The sequence below is a fragment of the Rattus norvegicus genome, chromosome 6 (genome assembly GCF_021556685.1).
Source record: "Rattus norvegicus strain SHRSP/BbbUtx chromosome 6, alternate assembly SHRSP_T2T, whole genome shotgun sequence".
NCBI lineage: Eukaryota > Metazoa > Chordata > Mammalia > Rodentia > Muridae > Rattus > Rattus norvegicus.
In genome coordinates this window covers 104,153,695-104,181,512 of record NC_141539.1, presented here as the reverse complement: position 1 = coordinate 104,181,512, position 27,818 = coordinate 104,153,695, and the positions used below count along the sequence as shown (strand labels likewise).

Sequence of the window (27,818 nt, the reverse complement as noted above, 5' to 3'; positions counted from 1 at the left end):
TACTTGAACTCCAGTGCTTGCCCCCATGGTATTAGATGGAGTCCAGACTCACACATAGCAGTCACGGGCACTACCACCCAGTTTCATCCCCAGCTCCACTCTCCGTCCTTACTGAAGAACAGAGTATGTATGGGAATGGGCTTAAAGCCCCTGGTCTACACTGCCCACTCCACTTTAAAGATGTGTCCTTGTTGAGCCTTGAATACCCTGGCTAGGGCCAGAAGACCGATGGAGATCTGTGCTCTCATTAGGCAATCAAGGGAAGACACGGGATCCATCCAGTTAGCTTCAGAAAGTAGAAGGGCAGCCTGGTTCCCTGTCTTGAGAGGGGTAAGACCAGGAATGAAGTCTGGGATCCTTTCCTTACACTTGTGTTGCCTCGATCTTCCGAGACTTCTGTCCTTCTGGCGCATTATAAATATGGGGTAAGTGGGGTTAAGGAGATGCTTCAGCCATTAAGAGCACTTGCTGCTCTTGCAGAGGACCTAGGTCAGGTTCCCTGCACCCACATGGCCACTCACAACAGTCCGTAGCTAAGTACCAGGGGTTCCGATGTTCTTTTGTGGTCTCATGTGTGTGTGAGAGCACGAGGCATGAATATAGCACACATACAATTAGGCAAAAACTCAAACACATGTTTCTGGGTTTTTGGGGGGTGGATGGGTTGTGGGTTTTTTTTTTAAGGAAGTAAGTGTTACAGTTTCTTTGGTCATTGTGATGGATTTTTTTTTTCCCTAGAGCTGGGGACCAGGGCCTTGCGCTTGCTAGGCAAGCGCTCTACCACTGAGCTAAATCCCCAACCCCGTGATGGATATTCTTGGTTGCCAACCTGACAGCATCTGGGATTAACCAAAAACCCAAGCAGCTGAGCACACCTGTGAGGGGTTTTTCTTGGTTGTCTCTTTTGAGGTTATAGGACCCTCCATAAAACTGGGCCACGCCTTCTCGTGGCAGCCTAGATAAAGGTCAGGGGGAAAAGAAGCTCTTTGCTTTTTGCCTGCTTGCTCTCACTCTCACCGGCACGCGCATCTCTCCTGCTGCAAAGTCATTCCTCACTGCTTTAGAGCCTACTTCTACTGGATCCTGATGTACACTGAGACCAGGTGAGACAGCCAGCCTTGTGGACTGAACAACTATTGGATTCTTGGACCCTCTGTTGGGAGACAACCATTTGTGGACTAGCTAGACCACAGCCTGTAAGCCAAGCCAATAAATTCCCTATATGTTTTTCTACCAGTTCTGATTCTCTAGAGAACTCTGACCAATACAGTCATCCCTCTCCTTAAATTTCTCCCACCCCCCTTTTTCCACACTGCATGTGTGCAGGCTTTTAATTTAGTTCTCCCAGTACCCCATTTGTGCAAGGGTGGGGGGTAAGCCCACACTTGCACACAAATGTGTGAAGAAGCAACCACCAGACCTCTGGGATCAGGCACTCATCAGGTATGGTGAGAATTGTGGAAGACTGCTCTTTCTGATTTTTTTTAAAAAAGGACATCCAGACACTTCCATGGAGACCTGTTGAGGCCTTCCAGTAATCCCAGCATTGGGCAGGTGGGCACAGGATGAGGAATTCAAGACCGTACCTATCCAAAAAAACCTTCCTTCCCACATGTTATTATAGGCCTTCAAGATTGTATGTTCCTCTTGGCTGAAGTACCCTGCACCAGGACTCATGGTTGATGCCTGAGAGGGAAATTTCATTCCTGTTTCCTGCAGGATCCACAAGCAGTTGAGCAGCCGATCAGAACTCAGGGACATTGAGCTGATTTCCCGGTTGCTGAATTCTAAATTGCCAAGGGTTTTTGCTCCTGTTCTTTTATTGTTTTTACTGTGACGTCCATCGTTTTGCAACTCCCAAGAAGACCTCTGAAAGAACATATTTCATTTACTCTTTACAAACCAAATTGCGAACCTGGGTGGCCCAGGCCTTGATTGAGGCAAATGCTAGTTTTTCACGGGCCTCGGTTTCTCCATCTTAGAAATGAGAATAATAACAATAATGAATATGATGACGATGATGTTGATGATGGTGGTGGTGGTGGTGGTGGTGGTGGTGGTGGTGGTGGTGGTGGTGGTGGTGGTGGTAGTGGTAGTGAAGATGATGATTAAAAAAACAAAACAAAACAAAAAGCAAATAAACCGACCTGGTCTGCCTGCTTCCTGCTTCAATGATTAACTTGTGTGAAACATATTGAGGGCACACAGCGGGTATGCAACACCATGTGAAGTGTGGATCTCTGGTAGCCTGAACCTTCATAATACCCACAGTGAATGTTCTGTAACCTGTTCCCTTCAATTCCTACAATCCGGAGGTGACCCTTACTCCACAAATGAATGGCAGGGAGGGCCACGGAATCCTTATAGCAGCCACCTGAGCCGCAGGGGCTGCAGGCGGAGTCCTGGCAGGGCTGACCGCAGGCTGAGGATGAGTGGCGGGAGTCCTCTGGGTTGGCGGGGGCAGCCGGCCCAGCGGACACGCGGGCGCTGAAGGAGTTAAACAGGGCCGGGGGCAGAGCGCCTGTCAGAAGCGAGCATGTGCAGTTTGCACCGCATCCGTACTATGGGTGAGTGCCGCCGCCGCCGCCTGGGGCTGGGTTCCGTGGGGCAGCAGCGGCTGCAGCTCCCCGGGCCCCGCGCCGCCCAGGCGGCCGCGGACACTCGATGCGGGAATAGTTGCGGGCGGGTGGCGTGGGGGAGGCTTGTCCGGTCACTCGGCGCGGGGGGAGCCCGAGCGCCGGGCGTGGGGGCAGGGAGCAGGCGGCGCAGGAGAGCGCCCCGAGTCCCGGCGCGGGAGGAGGAGCCGGAGCCAGCCGGTGAGACCGCGCTCCTGGCCGCACCTGCGTTGGGCAGACGGCCGCCCGACCCTGCCTTGCCTTGCCCTACCCTCGTCCCCGGCCCCGCACCGGTAGGTGCCTAAGATGCCCGCAGAGAGGCCTTTCGGCCGCGGAGAGAGGTGTCTGCGCGGGGCGGGCAGCGCGGTGCGCGGGGGCGCGGGTGATGGGGCGGTGATGGGGAAGACCCGGAGACCCCGTGCGGGGACACTACCAGATCCTGCTTCCTCTTTGCTTTCGGTTTCGGAGCGACTGCTGGGGCTGGAGAGCGAGCTGCAGATTAGATGCTGTGTCTGAGCTTGGATTCCCTGCGGGGGATGGGCGCACAGGGGGGCGTGTTGGCGAAATGGGTGCACATTGGCAACTTTCCTCGCCTGAAACAAAGGGGTGCGGGGTTGAGGCGAGGGTGAAAGATTCGACTGAGGATCTGAGTCCTCTGAAGGTTGACACCTCCTCCCTAACCTAGTGGAGTGCACCCCGAGGCCCTCTGCATAGGACAGAGGGGGGCGCCAGACTGGATGGAAGCTGGAGAGCCAGGTCTTGGGAATGGGAACCAAGGACCCTCCTGACTTTGCGGGTTGGGGAAGGATCCCCGTCAAAATGACCTATTGCCTTCTCTTCCGTGGCCATGAAGGAACTGGGTGATGGTGGGCTGCACACCTTCGCATTCTTTCTTCTGGTGGGTGCCTAGGTCAGTGCCCAGCCCCTGGCTGCTGGTTCTTCATCTGCATTCTCCATCTCTGGAGGGCTGAGATGGGGAGCCATGTAGCTCTATTTCGGGCAAGGCTAGGGAGGTATTGGCGTCTTTCCCAGCTGTCTTCTTTTCTCTCTTTCTATGACCAGTCAGAAACTGACCCGTTTCTCCTCTTTCCCTCACCATTTCTCCTTTCTTTCCTGGGGTTTCTTCGGAGGTGGGGTGTATGATCTCTTCGGGCACAGGGTTTGTGGTGTCAGGTTGTTCCAAACCTGGTTAGATGCTCACTGAAGGACCCTTGGAAGCTGCATACCAGTGTAACCTTGGGGTTCTGCCTACCCACTGTTGAGTGTTCTCTGCACCCCAATAACAAATGGTCATCACACTGGGATCCTCAGAAGCCTAAGCTTCTCTCTCTCTCTCTCTCTCTCTCTCTCTCTCTCTCTCTCTCTCTCTCTCGCACACTCTCTCTCTCTCTCTGTAATAGTAAGAGGGGTCAAAGAGAGGGGTCAAATGGTATGGGGTCTTTCTCTCTAGAAGACAAATGGGCCAGGTTCCAAGACCCCAATTCCCAATCTGTGTCTCCGGGCACCAGGTTCCTTCAGCTTGCAGATGGCATGTGGATGACCATTGGCTCTTGTCCTTTGGCAGCGCAGCCATCCAGAAGCTCCTGTCATTTACCTGGTTGCAGGGTAGAGCTACACTTGCTTCTGTGTATGATCTGACCAGAGACTGGCGGCACGGTAGGCTCTGTACTCCTGGGTGACCCTTTTACATCTCTGTGAAGGAGCTAATGACACATTTGGCTGGACCAAGGATGTGTCTAACATGGAGAACTAGGTTTAGAGACGTGAGGGGTGGGCTCGAGATGAGCCTTCTTTACCCTTTCTGAGACTTTGGGCTCTGAAACAAACAGGCACTGGGGTGACGGAACGCTGGTCTTTGGAGAGAAAGGATTAGTCCATTTAGTCTTGCTTCTGGCCACTCCAAGATAGGATCAAGGGAGATTCCAGGACTTGTAAGGGATCACAGGAGAGAAGGAAGTGGCTGAGTGTTCCAGCTGTGCTCCTGGAAACTAAAGTGGCTCAGGTTAGCTCAGGTGGCTATCTCAGTCAACACAGGCAGCACTACTTCTGTGGAGGTCCTCCATGGGCTAGCTCAGTTGGTTATGGCTCAGTCCCTGTTGGGTTTATCCCAAGCTGTTGGTTCACAAGCTGAGGATAGTGCACAGTGGCCTGACCTCTCCAGCGGAAAGGGTACAAGAAGGCTTTTCTAGGGACTGACTGTTCTTCAGACACAGTCTGTGAGGTAAGAGTGTGGGCTCTCTTGAAAGCAGTGGGACTTGATCTCCTACATTTATAAATTGATTCAAGAGCCTGGAGTTCTCGACTGAAAGATCTCAGAAGAGTTAGTGAGTCTTACACTGCATTTGTTTCAGTTGACTCCAGTTTGCGGATTGTTTCAAAAGGGGGAAAGTGTCGTTTTACAGGGAAGGGCTAAATTACAGCTTTTGCGATAGGGAAAGGCCAGTGTTAGTTTTAAAAGTGTCGTTTTTATCAGAAAAGTTGCTATAGTACACAGGCAGTGGGTGTATTTTCTGTCTGCCGCTGCTGATGGGACATCTCCGAGCTCTCCAAAGGAGATGACAAACCAGGGTGTTAGTGGCAGTCTCCCTGGAAGCTCTGCAAAGGGTCTCTGATGATGTGGGGGCCTCTGGTATCACAGAGAGAGAGAGTGAGAGCTGGCTAAGAGCAGTAAAGTGAGGTAGCTTGGTTTAGCAGCAGCAGCCGTATCAGATCTGGCTGTCCTTGAGGGAGAAAAAGGATAGCTAGCCCTCCCTTTGCTCACTCAACTGCTCTCAAATTTGCGCCCTTTAACCCCCCCTTCTCTCCACTCTCTCTACCCCCTAATTACAAACAAGGTGGTTTGGGTTTTAGTGGGTGTTTGGTTCGGTTTTGTTTTTTAATTCAAGAACATTCCTTTTAAAGTGTGAATAATTTCTGCCCTGGCACCCTCAGCTCCTTTTGTTCAAACCTGGCCAAGGAGGGAATCCAGAAAGGGATTAAGATCATCTGAAACGGGCCATATTTTCTGCTTCTTCCCTCCCTGCCTTTTGGAAACCAGTCTGTTTTTGAACAGTAGAGTGTAAGCGAGTTTGAGGGGAAGGAGACAGAAGCTGCATGCTTTGGTCCTGGTCTTCAAGTCACTCACCACCCCGGGATGGTTGGTCTATACTAACATTCCTTTTCTGGGATTAGAGAAGGTTTAGAATCTCTGGTCTTATCATTCTTGGTTAAACTTTTCCAAGATGCTAGAAGGGGGTTTGGGTGCTGTAGGTTTGGTTCAAGCATGGTTGACAAGTGCCTAATCCTAGCCCTTAGGAGGTACAGGCAGCCTGGTTTGCATATAGAGTTCCAGACCAACTGGAACTGGGAAAAAAATTACATCTGCCTCATATCAAGCTATGGGATGCTCCATGCTGCTGCCATTTATGGAAGTGAAGTGGCTTCTTCCCGTGGCACCCATATTCACCATGAAACTGAGGCTGGGTCAGTGAGTTGCTAATTCTCTGGCTAATGTGGAGAGCCCGGTTGCTTCTTTTTGCTCACATGAATTAGGCTCCAGAGGTGGGCTCCTGCCTGCCTCCAAGCAGAGGTTCTGCCTAAGGTTCATGTTGACATCAGTTCCTCTACCTGTAAGATTAGTGGTGTTGAAGTTGTAGAGTGATGCTGGCCCTCGGCTCCTTCAGAGAATGGTTGTCAAAGGAAGCTTTCTATCCCTTTCCAGTGCTGACAGTTTTGTGATGGGATTGGGAGTGGTCTAGTCCGGGGACACAGCCATTGCCATTTGCATCTCTGAACTTCTGGAGCCCTCCCTTTCTTTTCCTCTGATGGCTTCCGGGGACTTCGAGAGCTTCTGTCTATCATGGCCGGTGTTGTAGAAGATCAGCAACATTAATATTATAGCAAACAGTCTGTAGGTCTGGGCTCTAGGGCAGAAATTGGGCCTTGACACTGCTCTTTCCTCTGGAATCTTGGCAATCACTGGCCAAGTAGTATTAGAAGATCTAATTGGTAAGGGGACTTAGTAAGTCAGAGCATCTCTGTCACACCTCTTCTCTCCCGAGGTCCCGCATTTGGGACATATTGGATCATCCACTGCAGACTGCTTTAGCAGGTGGGCTCAAATGATAGATGGCTTCTAGCAGGTCTGTCCATTCACTGTTTCAGTTTTTAGGAGGCACCTCTGCCACACGAGCTTCTAGACTGGTCCATCTTCATAAGAGAAGTTTCAGTAGGGCCTTGATAGCAGCCACAAGTCTAGAGATGCCAGCCAAAAGACAGAGGGCTACAGAGAGAGGGTTCTACCCTGAACCTTCCACACACGCACGCATGTGCATATGTGTACACGCACGCACGCAGACACACGCGCACACACACATACACATATACACGCACATACACACGCACACACATACACATACACACACACATACACATACACACACACGCACACACGCACACACATACACATACACACATACACACACACGCAAACACACGCACGCACACACACATACACACACATACATATACACACACATATACGCATACACACGCACACACACGGAGTCTATGTAGTTTTGCTCATGGTAGATGTAGTTAGGGCTGACCACTTAGGTTTGGATAAATCATAGGGCTCATCCCTAAAGAAAACCAATTCTTCCTCTCTCAGCAGCCGATGATTGCCTGTGGGTGGGATCTTATGAAATTTCCTCCACCCATGTTGTATGCCAACTGGTGCTGCCATCTTCCAGGTCTTGCAGAGGCAACTTTGTTGCTGAGATTTCCTGGGCGCAGCCTCCCTGTCATATCTGGAGCAGACATCTTGGTACTCCAGCTCTTAAAATCTTTTTAAACCCTGTTCAGTGGTTTCCTCTGACACTCAGGTCTAGGGGTTGTGTTGTAGATGTATCAACTGGGGATGGGGACCTTCTCAGCCATTTATTCTCTACTCCTGACAGTTGTGGGTCTCCATAATAGTCTTCATCTGTTTCAGAAAGGAGTTTCTTTGATGGGGGGGGCAAGAGCTACACTTATCTGTAGTTATACCTACAGATTTTTAATAGTAAGCATTTAGCTTACTATTAAAAATTATACTGGCTTAGGAAACTGGCGGAGGTAGATTCTGCTCTAGGGCCTGTGACCTCTCTAGCCATGAGTATTTGGTTAGTTTGCACCACCTAGCATGGCTTCCTTCCTCTTACGCAGGCTTGAAGTCCAGTTAGATAGCTGTTGATTACCTCCCAAGATTAAAGCACAGCTGTTGCACCATTGGGGTATCTCGGCAGGCCAGTCATCATTGTGGTTCTTAGTCTCTCCAGCTGGGTAGGAATATTGACTGCTTTCCCCCCTTAGCAGCTTGCATAGCACCTTCCAATACTCTGAGAGTTAGTCCCAGGGAGGATCATGCATCTGTATTTAGCACATGTACAACCTCCATTGTCTGTCTAGCTGTGTCCTTAACTTGTCTCCATGTTACTTCCTAAGCTCCCTAGTCTTCAGGATCCCTCTGCCTCTTTTTCCCAATTAAAACACACACACACACACACACACACACACACACACACACACACACACACACTTCCAAAGTCAGAACTAAGGAACCTGGACATTGGGCACACTTTTATCTACATCATTAAACAAATATGAACAATACTTATTGCTATCATTTGGGGCAGCATAAGCAGCAGATCCAGAGGGTTTTTTTTTTTTTTTTTGCTTACCCAAAGCAATGAGGTGACCTTCTTATACTGACCTAATATAAGTGCGTATGCCTGCATAGTTCCTGACATGTGAAAGTACTTATTAAATCACCAGCTGTGATAGTTGGATGTCATCCGACACACCGACTTCTAGGTCACTGGACAATGACATCATTTTAAAGAAACAACTCCAAAATCAGGAAATCTGAGAACACTCCCCATCCCACTTGCCTGATTGACCTTGGGTGACCCATTTCAGTGCTCTGAGACTTAATATGAAATTTCAAATTGCTTCAGTGGTCAGAGTGCTAACAGTTGACAGTATTGAATAACAGTCACCATGTATTGAATACTTACTCTCTGCCAGGCATTGGGCTAAGTACTCTTTTTCTGTTCTCCTGTATACCACTAAGAAAGCTACTATTGATTATCCCCATTTTACAGCTGGAAAAACTGAGCTTCTGCAAGAACGATCACACATGTCATCTGGCTAGAAAATGTTCAGACTGGGACTTGAGCTGAGGGCTGATTCTGCTGCTGATTGTGAGTGTTGGATTGGTTGTGATAGAACAAACATTGATGAGTGACTGACAGTGGAGGTGGTGTGAGTGTATAGAGAGTTGATGCGGATTAAACATGGCAGCTAAAGGAAGATGGAAGGACAGATTCTTGAAAACTAACATCCTCATGAGTATTCAGGAAGGAGGGGGAAATCTGTACTCTGCAGTGGGGAAGTAGACCAGATGGCCTGGAAGTTATTATAAAGGGAACAGGCTTTCTGCTTGGAATAGCAATGAATCTTATAAACCCCATTTCATTCTGATACTAACATTTTTCCTCTTGCTTGGTAGGCTCTTGGGTAGCATTTTCCTTTCTGTTACCCTCCTGCTCGACAGAGCAGCTCACATTAGCAAATTCTTGACTGTAGTCTTTGTCCTCCAAGCCCATCCTTCCCTTGACCATCAGTATATGTCTGGGGGACTTGAATATGCTTGAGTCCCAGATATGCTTTGCAAAGCATAGAAAACGTTAAACTAGGGTTTGGAATATAACTCAATGGCACAGAACTTGCCTAGAATACATGAGGACCAGGGGATCAATCCCCAGCACTGGGAAAAAATAGGTTTACCTTATAGTCATTAGATTACTCTAAATCCATCAGGTTACTCCGTTCTGTGCAAGGATTTACTCTGATTAGAGATAACAAGCTACTTCAGTGGTAATTATCCTCAGTCCTAGACCATTCGACTTTATGTCTCTTACATCATTTGGGGCATTTATGGAAAGAAATGAGTGTTATGAAGGAGACCTAGGAGAGGGGGCTGACCGTATTAGAGTTGTTGAGAAGCTATTTGATAGAATCACATGGTAGGGACAAGGAGATGAGCTCTGGACTCAGTTCAGTGCTGTACATGGGATGTAACTTCTGAGGGTTTGGGTCCCCTTGTGTATAAAATAGGGATTGCCAGATGAGACTGTCTGTAGCCTTTCATCTAAGAAGTATGCTGGGTAATCCAGTGTTCTGGGGATGGTTCTGGCCTTTCTCAGGGAGGACTCAGCTCCTCTGGAACTGATGGAAGTCAGAGTTGAGGAAGCTGGGGTGGAGAGGAAGGAGAATGAAGCCATACTGGAAGTTAATGGACAAAGCCAGAGCTAGAATAAGAACTTTCTAGTGAAGGGGTAACAGGACTGGTGTTCCTCTTTGTCCTACTGAGGGAGTGGAGGGGTGGCATTTGTATACCTTTCCTCACTCCACTCCTTGCAGCATGGTAAATACCCTGTGCCTTCTCTGAAACCTCACTTTGTCCTCTCATAGCCCTAGAGCAGCCTCCAGGGAGAGCTCCAGCACAGCTGTGCCTTGTAGGCATTTTATATTCTGCCTTTGAGTTCTATGGATGACTCCTCCTCCTCCTCCTCCCCCTCCTCCTCCTCCCCCTCCTCCTCCTCCCCCTATTCCTCCTCCCCCTATTCCTCCTCCCCCTCCTCCTTTTCCTCCTCCTCTCCCTCCTCCTCCTGCTTCTTAGGTCTTCAGGACTTCAAGACTTTGCCTGAAACCTCCTAGGTAGCACAGTGCTTGGGAGGACTCATCTCTCCTGCTGCCCTACCTCTGCCTGAAGGAACAAGACCAAACCAGGAACTCAGCCAGGGTATTAGACATCATGGCCTCTTTGTTCACGGAATTGGACCATCTGGATCTCCTTTGAGTAGGGTCATTTATATAAGGATCTACCCATTCTTTCTTCCTTATACATCCTCTGGTTTTTATTTTATTATACTCACAGTTGAGTAGCAAGTGAGCTCCTCTTAAACCCACCAAACTGATCATTTCTACTCCTGCCTACTTTGTTTTTCCCTCTTTGCTCCCTGTTTCTCAAGTTATTCCTTTAAAACAATTTATTATTTTATACATATTTGTGTTTTATCTGCATGTATGTTTGTGTGAGGGTTGTCAGGTTTTGGAGTTACAGACACCAAAACTGTAAGCTACCCTGTGGTTGCTGAAAATTGAACCCAGGTCCTCTGGAAGAGCAGTCAGTGCTCTTAACTGCAGAGCCATCTCTCCAGCCCCCTCTTATTAGTTATTTCTAATAGTGATCACCATGCCTCAGAGGGTGTGAGAGGCTTATTTTTTTAAAAAAATATGTGTATGAATGTTTTGTCTGAATATATGTCTATGCACCACATGTATTTAGAGCCCATGAAGGCCAGAAGAAGACATTGGATCCCCTAGAACTAGGGTTACAGACAGTTATAACCTGCCCTGGGGGTCCTGGAAAGCAAACCTGATCTTTTAGTAGAACAGCCAGTGCTCTTAAGCACCCTCCAGCTCTATGAGAGGCCATTTTAACTACAAGGACATTTTATTTTAACAGCTATTCACGAATAGTTCTGTGACCCAGGCTGCCTTTATTTCACTCGGTGATTTTACTCTTTTCCCTACCCATGAACAGTCAGGCTTTCTAAGTTTTCCGGCTGTTCATGGGCAGTAGAAGGTCCTGTAGTCACTTTAAGTCACAAGGATGGCCTCACTTCAGAGTTTCATACATCCACATCTTTGTCACTGAACTGCAAAGGACCGATGTCCTCCGGCTGGCATTACTGTTTCTAGGTCTGACAGGCATTTAATGCTGATTCTTTCTCTTGTGGTCATGCTCATGGGTTTCTTAGAGATCACTCTTTTCCCAGCTGCTGCAATATTCACAATGGAAAATTTATCTCTGGGCAAGCATTGGGAAGGCTGAAGCAAGAAGTTTACCACACGTTCAAGGCCAGTGAGGGCTGCAGAGTGAGTTCAGGATAGCCTAGGCTAGAAAGTGATACCCTTGTCTCAAAACAAACAAACCAATAAAAGAGAGAAAATGATTCTTCATTCCATATTATTGCTCCTGCCTTAGGGCTCCCGAAGCCAGTGATTTACTTCCAGTCTCTGTCCACTGCGTCCCTTTAGTTTGTCCATGTAGGTGCTTTGGACCAGCCCTCCTCCCACCCACTCATGTTAGTTCTAGAAACCAATCCCACATCCTTCGGAGCAGTGGACCTGAAGTACAGGCTGATTCCCAGCTCAGCAGCCTGCCTCGCTCTTCCAGCAGCTGATGGTTCACCGACTGCTCATCTCTACCTGCTGTTTTCTCACCTGTAAGGAACACACATCAAGTTTCCTGAGTGGTCCTGTGGCAGCTCTTCTTCCCACCCAGCCCTCAGAGAAAATTCTGGTGGTGGGATGGGGACACAGCCCAGGAGCAACACTCTCCAGCCCTCTACGTACATGCTCCTCAGTGTCTGCCTATCCTGACCATTTGAGCCCTCAGTGTGAGGAAGGATCGTGCACACTTTGTTTTCTTTTCTTTTTTTAAAAAACACCCATCCTTGACCGGTATCACGCTGGAGAACAACATATATTTTGTATCTTTGTGTCTTAGTTATATGTATATATATATATATATATGTATTATATATGTTATATGTCTTAGTTATATATCTTTTTATATGTATTTCCTTAAGATCATAAGTTATCAGGGCTGGAGAGATGGATCAGTAGTTAGAAAGCATAATGGCTTATGCCTATAATCCCAGTGCTGGGGAGGCAGAGGCAGGTGGATCTCCATGGGTTTAAGGCCAACCTGATCTACAGGGTAAGTTCCAGGACAGCCTGGGCTACACGAGAAACACTGTCTTGAAAACAACAGCAGCAGCAACAGATTGTGCTGATCCTCTGGAGGTCCTCAGTTCTGTTCTCAACAAGCCCAGCTCCAGGGATCCAACGCCTCTGACCTCCATGAACACTGCAATCATTTACACATGTCCACGCAAGTCACAGATACATACATATAATTAAAAAAAACTGTCAAGTTAGATGTAGTTGTACGTACTCAGCACTCAGGAAACTAAAGACAGAGAAAAGGCCTGTGTGTTTGAGGCTGGGGAGGTGACTCCTTTGGATGCTTTGCCATGCAAGGTCGAAGATCTGAGTTTAGATCCCCGGAACGTGTGTGAGAGCCAGGCACCACCGCACATATCTATAATCCCAGCACTAGAAAGACAAGACAGTGGATCCCTGGAGCTTGCTGGCCAAGCTGCCTAGCTGAATCAGAGTGCCCGTCAGTAAGAGATTCTCTCTCAAAGATAAGTTGGAGTGTGACTAAGGAAGATTTCATGTCAACCCATGGGCCTCTACACAGATACTTCTGCACATATACACAAGAATATGTACACACACACACACATGCACACACACACACACACACACACACACACACACACACACACACTCAGCTAATCTAAACAGGTTAATGAGAATAATGAACATTTTATTGAGTTCTTACATAGTCATCCTCTATATCCAAAGGTACTCCTATATCCAACTACACATCTATGGATTCAACCAATCGCTGATCAAAACAATTCAGGAAAGAGAATTACCGAATTTTACTAAGCATGTATAGCATTTTCCTGCTATTATTTTCTAATCAATGCAACACAGCTACTATCTATATAGTATTTATTATGTATGGCAAGCAACCCAGAGATGATTTAAAACATGTGGAGGATGTGCCTAGGTCATATGCATTTCATAAAGGAGATCTGCATCTCTGCAGACGTGGGTATCTGCTGGGGTTCCCTAGAAACCGCCACCTTTCAACACTAAGTGGCGGCTGTCGTGCTAAGTGCTGGTTTCAGTACAATGAGCGGGCACTCTCAATCCCCATGAGGGAGGTGCTTGGGCTCGCTCTATTTTACAAATGAATAAACTGAGGCAAAGGGAGGCTAAAGCAATTTGTCTAAGGTCACATAGTCGGTTTGCATTGGTGTTGGGATTGGCCTGGAGGAAATCTGACCCCAGAGCATGCATCTTTAAACCACAGTACTCTTCTGCTTCCCACGAGGGAGGGGTCATGAACATGACACTCATGATCGACAGAGGATGCTTTTGGATGTACTTTTACTCCCTCACTCTGGCTTGGAGGCTCTCTGCATTTTCCCCTCCCAGCATCCCTACTCCAACAACCTCATCTGTGTCTTTTCGCAGAGTCTAACCCACCTGCCCAGGTGACCTGCCAAGCTTGTGCCGTCACTGCCTCCCGTGGATGTGCTGGCTTCAGGGCCTTCGTCTGGCTGGCTGTCTACATTAGAACTCAGCGCAGGGGTATATTAGGTCCAAACCACGTCTGCTGGTCTCTTTCAACTCCTCCTGTCATTCCATTATTATTACTGCATTCGTTCACACCAAGGGCAGTGAATATGAGGTTGGCAATCAAAGCCACTAACTGCCTGTTGCTAACTTATACAAAGCCCTGGCTTCTCTAAACCTTTGTCTTTTCATCTTTATGGAGGTGGGGATTAGGTCCCTTCAACTTGCAATAGTCTATGATTTTTATTCATTGTATGTGTATGTATGTTATTCATTGTATGTGTATGTATGTGCACTAGACATAGGAGCTTGTGGAGGTCAGAGGGGGTTGGATCTTCTGGAACTAGAGTTACAGGAGTTGGGAGCCACCACATCTTAATTACCGTTTTGTTTTCCATTAGGGAGGATCCTGAGGGTTCAGGACTCTGCACAAGCTTTGCATACAGAAGATGTGTGTAATATTAGTTGGGGAAATATTTCATGCCATGTTCATTCTGGACTTGACCGACTCTAGAAATCATACTCTCTGGGTGATTATTAGTGAGAGCTTCGAGGTTTTACTCTTTTCAGAGTGAGTTTAAGACAAACATTTCAGGTCCAATCTGCTGTCTTTCCCCTTTCAGAAACCTATTTAATACTCATTATGCTGCAGATCTCTTTGATTACAATGAAATAGAAACATCCCTAAACGGAGAATTAACTGATTACAGTGGGACCAGACCTGGACCGAGAAGGTCATTGCTGACTATTCTCATAGCACAGTGAGTGTTCATAGATGTCACTGAGGTTTCCCTAAGGGATGAGCCCTCCCTAGCCTATAGGAATTGGCTCAGAATTGCTTTTTCAGAAACCTAAGACATTCTAAATTCCAAGGCTGTGGGATAAAGGCCTGAGGTTCTGTAGTATGTTTCTCAGCAGAGATGCTGTTGGCTCTGATGGCCTTGTGAGCTCTTTAAATGTCATGGAACTTCAGAGGAGTCTCTACTTTGTTGACTTCTCCTGAATCCTAACCGTGGTTCCCATACAGTTGCTACCGTTGACCATGGTTTGCTGTGTTTGTGTGTTGCATTAAAATATTATTTATGGGGGCTGGGGATTTAGCTCAGTGGTAGAGCGCTCACCTAGGAAGCACAAGGCCCTGGGTTCGGTCCCTAGCTCCGAACAAAAAGAACCAAAAAAAAATATTATTTATGGTAGCTAGAGAAATGGCTCAGTGATTAAGAATACTTGTTGCTGTTGTGCGATACCAGAATTCAGATCCCAGCGCACATGTCAGGTGGCTCATCTTGACCTGGTACTCGGATACTTGACCCATATTCTCTTCCAGTTTCCAGAACACATACATGCACACGTAAATTATATATTTAATCACACACACAATCTATATTTATAAGTTGCTCTACATTTTAGACTTCAAGCAAATGCTTTTTGTTTTGGGCCTGAGGTTTGCTATGAAGCCCCAGCTGGCCTTGAACTTGAAACCTCAAACTCCCAAGTACTGTGACGACCATCATGTGCTACAGTGCTCTCTTGCCAGTGCCTTCCTTGCCTCACCGGGTCCTGGCTTCCAGTTCATTCCCTGAAGGACTCTTGGACCACTAAGTCTGTGGCTCTGAGATGAAGTGGAGCAGACTTGCTAGACTAGGCTTTGCCCTGCTCCCCACTTGGCATAGTTAGCGCACATGAGTAACCTTGATGGCCTCCAGAAGCATTTTCTATACTTGGCTGTTTCTTTGGAGCCCAAGACCTCATCTCTGCTCCTTCATCTGCAAAGGGATGTGATGTACCTTCGTACTGACCATCAGTTTGCTTATTGGCCACTACAGCTGTGTTGACTGCGCATCTATTTAGACTGGCTGTTTGGAATGGAGTCTCGCTGTGTCGTCAAGGCCTTCCTGCCTTATCATCTCAAGTGCTTGGAACTACACGCATAAGCCATCACTCCTGTTTGATTGCATATTTGAAAATTAAAATGTAGATTCAAATGCTCATGGGAAATGCAAAAATTACACAGACAAAACAACCCTGCACGGACAATGCAAAATGATAGAAGGCATCACTGTGCTCTTCTTCCTCCTCCCCCTCCTCCTCCTCCTCCTCCTCCCCCTCCTCCTCCTCTTCTTCCTCCTCTTCCTCCTCCTCCCCCTCCTCCTCTTCCTCCTCTTCCTCCTCCTCCCCCTCCTCCTCCCTCTCCTCCTCCTCCTCCTCCCCCTCCTTCTCTTCCTCCTCCTCCCCCTCCTCCTCTTCCTCCTCCTCCCCCTCCTCCTCCTCTTTCTCCTCTTCCTCCTCCTCCCCCTCCTCCTCCTCTTCCTTCTCTTCTTCCTCCTCTTCCTCCTCCTCCTCTTCCTCCTCTTCCTCCTCCTCCTCTTCCTCCTCTTCCTCCTCCTCTTCTTCCTCCTCTTCCTCCTCCTCCTCTTCCTCCTCTTCCTCCTCCTCCTCTTCCTCCTTTTCCTCCTCCTCCTCTTCTTTCTCCTTTTCTTCCTCCTCCTCTTCTTCCTCCTCCTCTTCTTCCTCCTCCTCTTCCTCTTCCTCCTCTTCTTCCTCTTCCTGCTCCCCTTCTCTTTTGCTTGAAAATTGAGAGAGATTAGGTCACAGAGTTACACAGTGACAGTCGTTAAGTCCTGCTTCTGGACCTTTCCCAAGGTGGGTTCTTTCTTCTCCTTCCACTTGGTCCCTATGTATCCCTCGGTTCTGAGAGACACAAATCAACTATCCTCTCTTGACTTTGTCCATGTTGAGAAATGGTGGCCAGGTCTGTGGAAGGTTGGGCCACTTCTCCTATTAATTAATCAGCCCCTCTCAAGAAGCTGAGCTGTAAGTATTTCTGGCTCTGCCATTTTAACCCATTAGAAGTTCTCCAGGCTGCTCCCTTCTGTGTCCTTATATCCTGCCACAATTCCTCACGATATGGCGTTTTCCATAAATATCCCTGAGCACCGTCTTCTGAGCTGTGTCCTCATCTTTATATCCATTAAGGAAGAGACTCAGCCTGGCACCTGTTTCTTTGGCCTCCTCTAAGCACAATCTCTGCCTCCTGCCTCCAGGCATTGAACCATTTATCATTTCCCTGCCCCGTCTGATGACTTCTGATCTTTCTGTTGTCATATTGCCCTGGGGGGGGAAATGCTGAGGTAGAGTATAACTTGAATCAGTAAGCAAATAACATTTGCCAAAGGGGCTCGATTGAAGTTTGGCTACATTGTCCACATAATGTTCACTTGGGAGCAGCTCCAGTCTATGTCAGGAAAAGACCATTGTCTTTATTCTGTGGGACAGATCACTTGGATCTACCCTAATCTTCTTGTTCCCCTGGCATTTCAGTTTTCTTTGCTTTTAAAAGCACAACCTACAGTGTTGCCCTGTTTAAGTCAGCATGTTTATAGGGCCTCCTAATTACTTTGAATAAAATTCAGACCTACCTATATAAACATAAAGTTTTGTGCATTTTTCAGTGCTGGAGATCTAACTCAGGACTGTACGTGCAAAGCCAGTGGTCAACCATTGTGTCCCATCTCCAGCCCTTGGTTGTTATTATTGATGCTACTTACTTGTGTTTATTTTCTCCCTACCCTCGCTCTTGCCCTCTGCCCCTCCACCCTGTGTGTGTGTGTGTGTGTGTGTGTGTGTGTGTGTGTGTGTGTGTGTGTGTAGTACTGGAGCTTGGTCCCAGTACTTTACCACTGAGTTATATGCTAAGCTTGTTTGGTTGGTTGGTTTTTGTTTTGAGACAGTTTTTCTTTAGTAGCCCTGGCTGCCCTAGAACTCACTGTGTAGAGCAGACTGGCCTTCCTCAGAGGTCTGCCATCCTCTCCCTGAGGTTAATGGCATGCACCACCACCGCCCAAGCCTTTTGTATTTTTATCTTAAAGCAGGATCTTACTAAGTTGCCCAATCTTGTCTTAAACTTCCTTTGTAGCCCAGGAAAGTCTCAAACTTGTACCCTTCCTGCCTCAGTCTCCTGAGTAGCTGGGATTATAGGCCTGAGGACTACACTGGGCCTTTTGGGGTTTTATTTTGTCTTGTTTTTGAGATATAGTCTCGATTAGCTCAGGCTAAGCCTTGAACTTGTTCAGTCCCCCAGGGTGACCTCGAACTCTCTTGCATCTCCAACCTTTGCCTCCCAAGTGTCGAGAGTACAGCAGGTGCAAACATATGTGCTGCCTCTGTATTCATTATTTTAAATCAGTATAAATGGTCAACTCTAACCGGAAAGAGAAATAAAGGGAGAACTTAGTTGTCAGGCAGCATCATATGTTTGGTGTGTAATTGGTTCGTCATAACCACCTGGAAGTCAGAAACTGGACCCTTTGCATAGTAACCACTGAGAATGAAAAGACCAGGAAAGAGATACAGGTGTGTGTTGTGGGTGACTCACCATACCAGGAAAGGTGCTGCCGAGCACTGACGTCATCCTCCATTATGACGAACGTTTCTCGGTAGCATTCCAAGAACCTAAAGTAGGAGCCTTTCAGTCTACATTTTAACAGCATTCCTAGTCAATGCAGCGTCCAGTAAAGTCATGAGTGCTGAGTGTGGTGACGGACACCTACGATCCCAGCATTTAATAGGCTGTGACAAGAGGATTTCTATTGGAGGCCAGCCTATGATACATAGTGAGACTGTGTCTCAGCTAAACCAAAATAAAACAGCGACAACATAAAAAACATGCAAAAGGGACGGGGGTCTGTCTCATACCGTGTCACGTAATGGTCACATGCTTGCCTAGCATGATAAGGCCCTCAGTTCCCAGCACCTCAAAACAAAATCAAAGCCAGACAATGGTGGTACATGACTTTAATCCCAGCACTTAGGAGGCAGAGGCAGGAGGATTTCTGAGTTTGAGGCCAGCTTGGTCTACAGAGCAAGTTCCAGGTTAGCCAGACCTATATAGAGAAACTCTGTTTTAAAAAACCATTATATACTTAATCGTAATTATAATTTAGAGTGTCTTTTCTGTAGAACCCTCCAAAGTCAGGTAGAAATTGCAGCGTTTTGGCAAGTGGGAGCCTCTGAGAGCCTGTGGCACCTGCCATGGAGTTGATAGCTACCTTCCAACTCTATGTCCTGGTGAGGAAGAGCCAAGGACCAGGTAGGTACTGGCTGCTTGGCCTCTAGGTCTAGCTTACAGTATCACAGTGTTTGTATAACCTTACATAGATTACACTTCATTCTGTATGTCTGTGTGTCTTCTCTGTCAAGAAGAGTCAAGCAATACACATGTGATGAAGATGGTTTCATCTCCACCATCACTACCCCGACTACCACTACCACCACCACAACCTCTACCACCACCACCACCACCACCACTACTACTGAAAAAGCTCATGTGTCCTACCTACTCTGGGACTGGAGCTCAGGTCACTCTAGGACTCCCTCTCACTTGATTTCTTTCTAGCCTTCAAACTCTCTTAGACTTCTTTTGTATTCAAAGGGAGAGAGAGAAAGGAAAGAAAAAGAATGAAGGAGAAGAAGGAGGAAGTGATGGGGCAAGATGAGGATGGGGGAGGGGAGAAAGGGAAGAGTGCGTGTGTGTGGTGTGTAGACCTTTCTCATGCCTGCTTCAGCTTTTCCTTCTCCTTTATGCTTTCCAGTGTCTTCCTCTAGCTCCTTCACAGGGCCCATCCTCTGCCAGCCTCAGATGTCTCCATCCTCCCCAGCATGCCCCTCCACTGCAGTGCTCCACCCTGACATGCTCGTTAGACAGTCACTCGCTTACTTATTCATACATCAGGTGCGTGCATGCAAAGACCCGGGAATCTGAGGTACAGTACAGGAGCCCAGGCCTTGTCCAGCCTTGCACTCTCCTATCGGCACCTCAAACACAGAGCATCTGAGACAGAGCTACTGTGGGTCCCTAGACTGCACCTCTTCCTGGATCCTTCTCTCAGGGAATGGCACCACCATAGCCAGGGGCAGAAGTCTGGGTGGCATCCTCAACCCCTCTCTTCTAGAGACTCGCCCAGGAGTCCTGCTGGCCATCTTCCATGATGGCTCTGCACTAACTGGGGTCGGGTTTCTCAGCCGTCTTAGCTGATCGTGCTGGCTGTTCATTCCTTACCAGTATTAGGATCGCAATTCCTAATTCACTATGGGGCTGGACTAAGAGTTTTGTCAGCCTTCAGAATGGATATTAGGTCTTTTTCTTGACCCTTTCTTATGCTGGGGATAAAAACTGGGCTTTAAACATGCCAGACAATTTTCTACCACTGAGCCCACCCCAGTCCCATTCTTTAGATATTTTTTTCTGGTGTCCCCTGTTTGTAGGAGTGTGCCCGATAAAGTGTCAAGAACCTTGGCCTGGGCCAGGGTCTTTGCACGAACACACCTGATGGGACAAATAGGTGCTGAGTGATTGTTGAACGAACATGTCAGTAATGTGTGGAGAATAAGACAGACTTCAGAGATCCCGCTTTTACAGTGAAACGCACTGTAATAGGGGGATAGGTTGTTGGTTTTTTGGGCTTTGATATTGTACCTTTAGCCTTCCAAGATTTTATGTTTTAAACACAGCCAGCTCCCTGATGTGCCTTGGCATTCATACTAGGCCTGCTTAGCATCTGGTCTGCACGTTCAAGATGCATGTGAGAATCTCTGCATTACTATGTAAATGCATTTGTATAATGGGTAGTTCGCCCCATCCCCTGTTGCCCTCAGTGAGCCTCTTTAAAGACTCTGCCACCTGGCTGTGTGTTATTTAAAGCTCACACAGAGCAAGGCAGTGAACCTGGGGAAGGGATAGCACCTGTGTGGTATGTGTTGGGGCGGGGTGAGGGGATGTTCTTTTAGAATTTGGTGGAGAGGATGGTAGAGGGTCTTGAAAATGGAGTTTCTGCTCTAGAATGCCCAGGTGAGATCTCAAAAGGGAGAGACTGTCCTGGAAGCCTCCGTGTGAGTGAGACTAGCAAGTTCCTGAATCTCAAAGATCCTGGTTTTTACCAGTAGCTTGAGCCACGTTTGGGGGCTTATGGAGCCGCCAGGTGTTAGAGTGCATTAATGACATGTAGGTATGGTGCCAAAAGCTTACCCATGTCTTCTGGCCTTAGAATACAGATCACATGATCCTGGGAAGAGAAAGGAAGAAAAAATGGCAGAGAAGCAAGGCAAAGGAGGGAGAGAATGCACTCATGGCGATACTTTGGCAGATGATAGAAATCCCAGGGTGGAGTTCGTGTGCCTGGAGGGGCCGTCTCATCCGTCTTCCTGGCTTGCTTTCATGTCTGTTCCACTCTGATCTCCAACCAGCCACTGTGCGTTTACTGGTATTTATGATTAACCTAAAGAATGGGAGTTCAAATCTCTGTAGGACCGAGTGGGCCATTTTGAAGGCATGGCCATGCAAAAGAGCCAGGTTGCGCTGAGCCTGGGCCCACTGAGTCACGGCTTCTCTGCTGTTTTCCTCATTCTTCTCCCATCAGTAGAAGCTGACCTGTCGTTCACACAGGACGTGCAGGAGTGTGACTACAGACATTACTCAGCTTTATTGCACACAGTGGGGTATTAAAGGAGGCCTCTCGTTAGCCTACCAAGACAAGCCTTGAACCTCCTAAAAGGTAAGAAGCTTGTGAATTGTCAATGTTGTGACCTCACAGAACAGTTCAACCAGCACTGGGACCCTGGAGAAATAGGTGCCTTTAAGAGTGTGGGGGTCAGAAGGATTGTAGTGGACTCTTTCCAGGGAGAGTAATTTTTTCCTTTTTCTATGAGATCGGAATCTTTGAGAGAGCACTGAAAGACAGGTGGGTAAACAAAGATGAGAGACAGAGACGTTCCAGGTGGAGTTGGGGATGGAAATTCTGAACAGACGTTAGAGCATGCGTTTGAGAGACAGTCAGTTATGGGCAACCCACGCTGATAAGGCCTGGGTTGGTATAAGAGACAGGGGCTACTGCTTTTTGCTTTGTTCTATAAAATCTTGTTAAGTACTTGTGTCATGCTAGGCATTTTATAAAGTAGCTTCTGGGGCTAATGAAATGGCTTGTATGTAAAGGCACTGCTACCAAGCCTGGTGACCCGAGTTCAGTCCTGTCAGCCACACTGTGGGGGAGAGAACAAACTCCTACTTACATGTTTTTAAGTCGTTTCCTCCTGTTCTCTTTGCTGGTCCAGTTTCGCAGGAACACCATGTGCTCCTTGCTTCTCATCTTCACATTTTCTAGTCACTTCTTTAAGTATGGACCCCAAAAATTGGCCCACTAGTGGAACAGAGAATCGGCAGCCTAGCCCTGGCATCGTGATCTGGAGACAGTTCCTGCAACCATGGGTCTCATTAACATAGGGGAGCAATGCCAGTCTCTAATGCATAGGATTTATGCAAGTGAGAGGATATATGGCAGATCCTTGGAGCGATGTCTGTCACCTGTGCTGTGTGGATGTCGGCTGTCATTATTGCTTTGTCATTGTTTTCTTTGGGGGGAGGGTATTCTCCTCAACGTATTCTCGTCTGACTTCTGTCTTCAGAAAGGCCTTGTGATTCCTTCTTGTTTCCCGGTGCTGTCTCAGCTTAATTGTTCCTAGAAAATGTCTTTTCTGTCATTCTCAGGCCCTGAGGAGCTAGCTGTGTGCCCTTGCTGGCCTCCAGCCCCGACACGGCCCTGCACCTCCCCCGGGCTGCCTTCTCCCCGTGCGCATGTGTGTTATTATTGTCCGTAACAGATCCATGGAGTTATGTAGTGTCACATGCATTAGCTCCCCCAGCAGCCTGGCTCAAGGCAGGACTTGCCACCAGGTCTGAGTCACCCAATGTTGCTGTGCCACGGGCAGGACTAGGAGCCCTCGGCTTCCTCGGCTGGCTTGAGGCTCCCTTAATGAATGTAATGGGTCCTCTGTTTCCTTTGTCAAAAGGAATGTTAATTATTTTCAGCAGTCTAATTATGTGGCTAATGAGAGACTGACTGAGATAACATTGCCTTTAATTACTCTTGCCTAACTGCTGTTTGGAGCCATAATTCGAGCGTGTTGCAAGGCCCCGTGCTCAGTAGATGGAGCTGTCCAGCAAGAAGCTGAGGGAGGGGGCGGGAGTGCTGAGCTCATGGCTCTTGATGTAGGTGCCTGAGGTGGCTGGAGTCTGCTCTGCCAAGTGTCTGGCAACCTTTCCTGTGTGCCATCCCTTAAATGACACGGGCCAGACGGAGTCAGGTGGAGGGCAAACAGCAGAGTTCACAGTTCCACAGGTGAGCCGTCAGCCTCATACCCTTCACTCTAGTAGACCTGCCCTTCAGGCTGCTCTCGGCCAAAGTTCTTCGTTCTTGGAGGACACATACCTCAAGGGCTGTCTAGAACATGGGAATACAGAGACAAGGAGCCCAGGGCCCAGGAAGCTCCCTTAAATACATTTGCACCATGCCCAGGATAAATATGGCATGCCTGTCTTCTGACCTCTGCCATTGTCACAGTACTGTGGCCTTCCTGTGGTTTTGGTATGATATCTGTCAAGGCTTGATTGGCAGGTCCTGGGCCTATAGGTAATGTCCAGTGGCTCTCGAGGAACTGTTATCAACTATAAGCGGCCTCTTGAAATAGACAAATCAAGTCCTCCTAGACCCTCCCCGCTTATATGAAGACCTCTGTCTTTCATGAAGGGGTTGGGCTGGGTAGGTATGAGTAGAGACCTGGCCCTCCAAATTTTTAGCTGTGAACTTAAGCAAGTCTCTTAACCTCTTTGAGCTTCGTCCTTCTAAATTAGGTTTGGGGGGTGGATCCTATGTGCATCTCATAGACCTGGGTAGAGTCAGATGAATTGGCCTATCAGAAGCTGTCTGGCTCAGAAGAAATCAATAAATGATTTCCAGCACTCAAAGCATTACTGATGGTCTGAGCTATAGCGAGACAATCAAGGGCTGACCTCACTCATCAGTAGCCATGACTGTCTTCTGGTTACCCTCCCTTCATTTCAAACGTTAGCCTTGGTCACCTTGACCTTTTCTGACTTGGCGAGAGAACACAGATGCCTGTTCTGAAGGCCAAGATACCTGAGAGCAGGGGAATGGAACTCAGGGTCAGCAAATCTACAGTAGTGCCACCCAGTGGCATTTCCACATCTGCTGTCCAATATGGCAGACAAGGGCCGTATTTAGCTTTGAGTACTTGCAATGTGGCGAGTTCACCTAAGAGATTAAGTTTTCGATTTCATGCTCTTTTACTCACTAACATTTAAATAATCTCACATGTCTAATGGCTATCCGATTAGATGGCTGCTATTAGAATTTTGAGAAAAAAATGTATTTGTACACTTCCTGTTCATGGCATGTGTTTTATCTCTGGTTCACATGAATGCTGTTTACTGGAGATGGGCAAGATTTGCTAGGTCGCTGGCAAAGGGAAAGTAAATTTTCCTTTCTACCGATTATGGTCCAGACAATGACCAGAGGGGAGATTTGCATTAACCATACTGCTTAACTCACCAGTTTGTGATCTGACCTCTCTCCATGTTTCCTTTTCTGTCTGCAAGGATGTGCTGGAGCTGTACAGGTGGATATGTGGATGTGTGATCCTCATGCCTGTCTTAGGAGTTTCTTGATTGACAGTGATGGAAAACCCATCATATTAGCCTAGATAAAAAGGAATGTTCAGTGGCCGTGATCCCAGCACTCGGGAGGCAAACATAAGTGGATCTCTAAGCTAGAGGCCAGTCTGGTCTACAAGGCATGTCTCAGGACAGCCAGAGTTACACAGAAAAACCCTGTCTTAAAAAAGAAAATTCTTTATGCTCACAGGCAGATAGAAGGTTAGACCATCGGTCAAAGCAATCTGTTTTGTCTCGGCTTACTAACAAACCTGTTGTTAGTGCAGCCAGTGCCTGCCCGCAGGGGGCATTTCGAGCTAGTGGATCTCTGTTTGGCAGTCAGGGGTTTTGCTTGTCTGAGCCAGCACTGTACAGCGCTCTGGGTACCTTGCAACAAGGGGTGGGGATTGTCTGTGCCGGGAGGGGCAAGGGCATCACCTTAATTCACATGCATGCAGTACCTGGCCTACTGTGAACTCAGATTTCCTGGGCTTGGCTGTGGTTGCTTGAAAGCCTCTGAGGTGGCTTAGTTATGGAAGCAGGGCACTGAACCACACTGCTGGGCAGGTTTAGCTGTGGTTTTGTTTTGTTTTAATTAATTTTTTTATTTATTCATTTTACAACCCAATATCAGCTCTTATCTCCTCCCAATATCTCCTCTTGTAAGTCCCCCCCCAATTCCCCTTAGAAGGGAAGCCCCACTCTGGATGTCAGCCCCCTATCTTCCCACCCCCACCCCACGCATCCAGTTGCTGCTGGACTGGGCCAACTCAGCATATCCTCTCCCACTGAGGCCAGACAAGGCATTTAGAGATGTGGGATCCATAGCAGGCAGGTAGGCAATGGGCTCAGTGACAGCCCCTGCTCCAATTGTTTGAGGGACCCACATGAGACCAAGCTGCTGCTCATCTATGTATGTGCAGGGGCCCAGCTCCAGCCTGTGCTTGATCTTTGTGCCCAGGTCCAGCCTGTGCTTGATCTTTGGTTGGTGACTCAGGCTCTAGGAGTCCCCAAGGTTGTTTGACTGTTAGTCTTCTTGTGGAGTCCTGGTTCTCTTAGGGCCCCTCAGTCTTTCTCCCAACTCTCCCATAAGACTCCCTGAGCTCCATCTACTGTTTGGGTGTGAATCTCTGCATCTCTTTCCATCGGCTGCTGGGTGGACCCTCTCAGAGGGCAGTTACGCTAGGTTCCTGTCATACATGTCCTTTTGGGTCTGGGTTACCTCACTCAGGATGGTATTTTTAAAACACAAAAAATGAACTCTAGTCTTCTTTCTGAGGAGCCATCATTGTACCTGAAGACTAAGGTATTCTCAAAGACATAGTGATGGGAGGGTCGGGGCCCACCCAGATTCCCGGTCTCTCCTGTCGGGCTGTAAGGTCGCCAGTCTCTTATGACTCAGGAGGTGGCTTGCCAGCCAGTGTCATGCCATGAGGTTTCTAGAGCCCCTGGCTGTGATGCGACGGGATCTGCACTGGGGGGATTATGGATGAGGGAGAGGTAAGGAGTCTCTTTACTGTAACACATGCCTAGCTCTGGGACAGCAGCCAGGAGGCTAATTAGAAAGCTCAGCAGCTGTCCAGCTTTTCAGGCACCGAGCAGGAGCTACCAGGTGCCAATGAGCATCCTGGGAAGGAAAGGAAAGAGGTTGTGTGGGGAAGTTGTCAGGAAAAACACTCCCAGGAGCACTGGTTGGGCAATCAGTGCTTTGTTAAGAGGAAGATTGGATGGGGCTTGCTAAGGTAGACGTGAGGGGCGATATGAGGGGACAGGAGGGGGCAGGACAAGAAGTCCTTCATGAGAGAGAAGGTGGGGATGAGATGAGGAGGAGGCAGGAACCGCCAGAGTCCAAGCCCAGAGCAAAGGGCCAAGTGGAAGGCCAAACCCCGAGCAGTGAGGGGACATCTGCCGACTCCATAAGTGTGCCTGTACCTCCTCTTCACTTCCCAGGGGATGGTGATACACTGCCTGTCCCTTGGAATACGGACACCAATTGTGTTTGTAGCTCGGGGAGGGGAAGTCGTCATGCTTGGGGACCTAACACATCCATAGTGTTGAGGGCTGGTCTCACTATAGAACAGGCTAACACGGTTGAATCAGCCTCTTTGGTTACACTTGAGTTTTCACTAATGGAGTACTCAGGGTGGGGCCCTGGCCAGTCACCAGAACACCCTGTGATAAGGGATTAGAGGGGTGGACCTTCTAGCCCCTTGTATTAACCTCTCAGAGTATAAAACCCCTCAACAGTCTTATCAATGTGTGCTGTGCTCCCAGTTGCTGAGTGGGGACTGATTGTGAAACCCACCATCTCTACCTTGCTCCCTTTTCCTCTTCATCCAGGTGCCCTAGTCAAGGTATGTGTTTCTGTGAGTTCTATGAGGGATCAATCTATGGAGACAGAGGGTCTGGAAATAATGGCTTATAGTCAGTGGTCAGAAGTGTGGGTGAAAACTGGTTTGTTATTGGTATCTGAGGTAGGGAGCCCTCACACTTCTGGGAGAAACTGGCACTGTCCTGGGTAGAATGTCAGATTTTAAAACTGTTAGGATAAGCCATTCGTATCGTCAAGAAATGGATCTCTCTCTCTCTCTCTCTCTCTCTCTCTCTCTCTCTCTCTCTCTCTCTGGTGTGTGTGTGAGTATGTGTGTGTGTGTTTATGTGTGTGTGTGTGTTTGTGAGTGCTTGTGTGTGAGTATGTGTGTGTCTCTTTGTGTGTGTGAGTGCTTGTGTGTGAGTGTGTGTGTGTGTGTGTGTGTGTGTGTGTGGTTAGGGAAGTACTAAGTACTTGATTGTGACAGTGTGTTTTGTTTGTTTTGGTGAACCATCATATTTTTTGTCAATGGACTTTGTTATTGCTGTGTTGTCCTTGTTGTTGCTAGACAAGGTCTCATGTAGAACTTCATAAGTAGCTGAAGCTAGCTTTGAACTCCTGATCCTCCTGCCTCCACCTCCTGAGTGCTGGGATTATAGGCTAATGCCAAGTGCAGTTTGAATGTGTGATCTTTCCTATTTCCTGAGAGATTGGGGGATTTCTGGGGAGGGAGGCCATCAAATGAAAGGGTGTTGTTGCAAACCCTCTCTGGCTCCCTCCTTAGGTCCCAGGCTACAGAGATGGAGTAGGTGAGAGGATTTGGATTCTAGTCCGAGAAGCAGACTGAATCCTGCAAGCCCAGCTTACCCTAAATAGTTACAGAGGAGAGAAAATGACGCAGGGGACATTCCTGCCAGCAGCTGCTGCTTAAACCTCTTTGGGAAATGAATCCTCCTCAGGAGAACTGGCTGCCCCTGCACATTGTAGAAATAACAAAATGAGTTTTGTTTTTCTCTGACCTGAACCTACCTGGACCTCTGCTATGTAGGAGCCTGCAGTGTCCCCAGGGATGCCTGCGTGGGAC

At 47.9% G+C, this 27,818-nt stretch overlaps 1 protein-coding gene across 2 annotated transcripts in view; it reads left to right on the top strand.

Moving 5' to 3' along the window:
* Positions 1 to 2,574: 2,574 nt before the first annotated feature.
* The window catches only part of Tmem229b (transmembrane protein 229B), a gene marked incomplete at its 5' end in the record, with an annotated part of 42,717 nt that continues 17,473 nt past the window's right edge, over positions 2,575 to 27,818 (top strand). For both annotated transcript variants that reach the window (NM_001434339.1, NM_001434333.1), the window contains 1 exon segment: positions 2,575 to 2,908.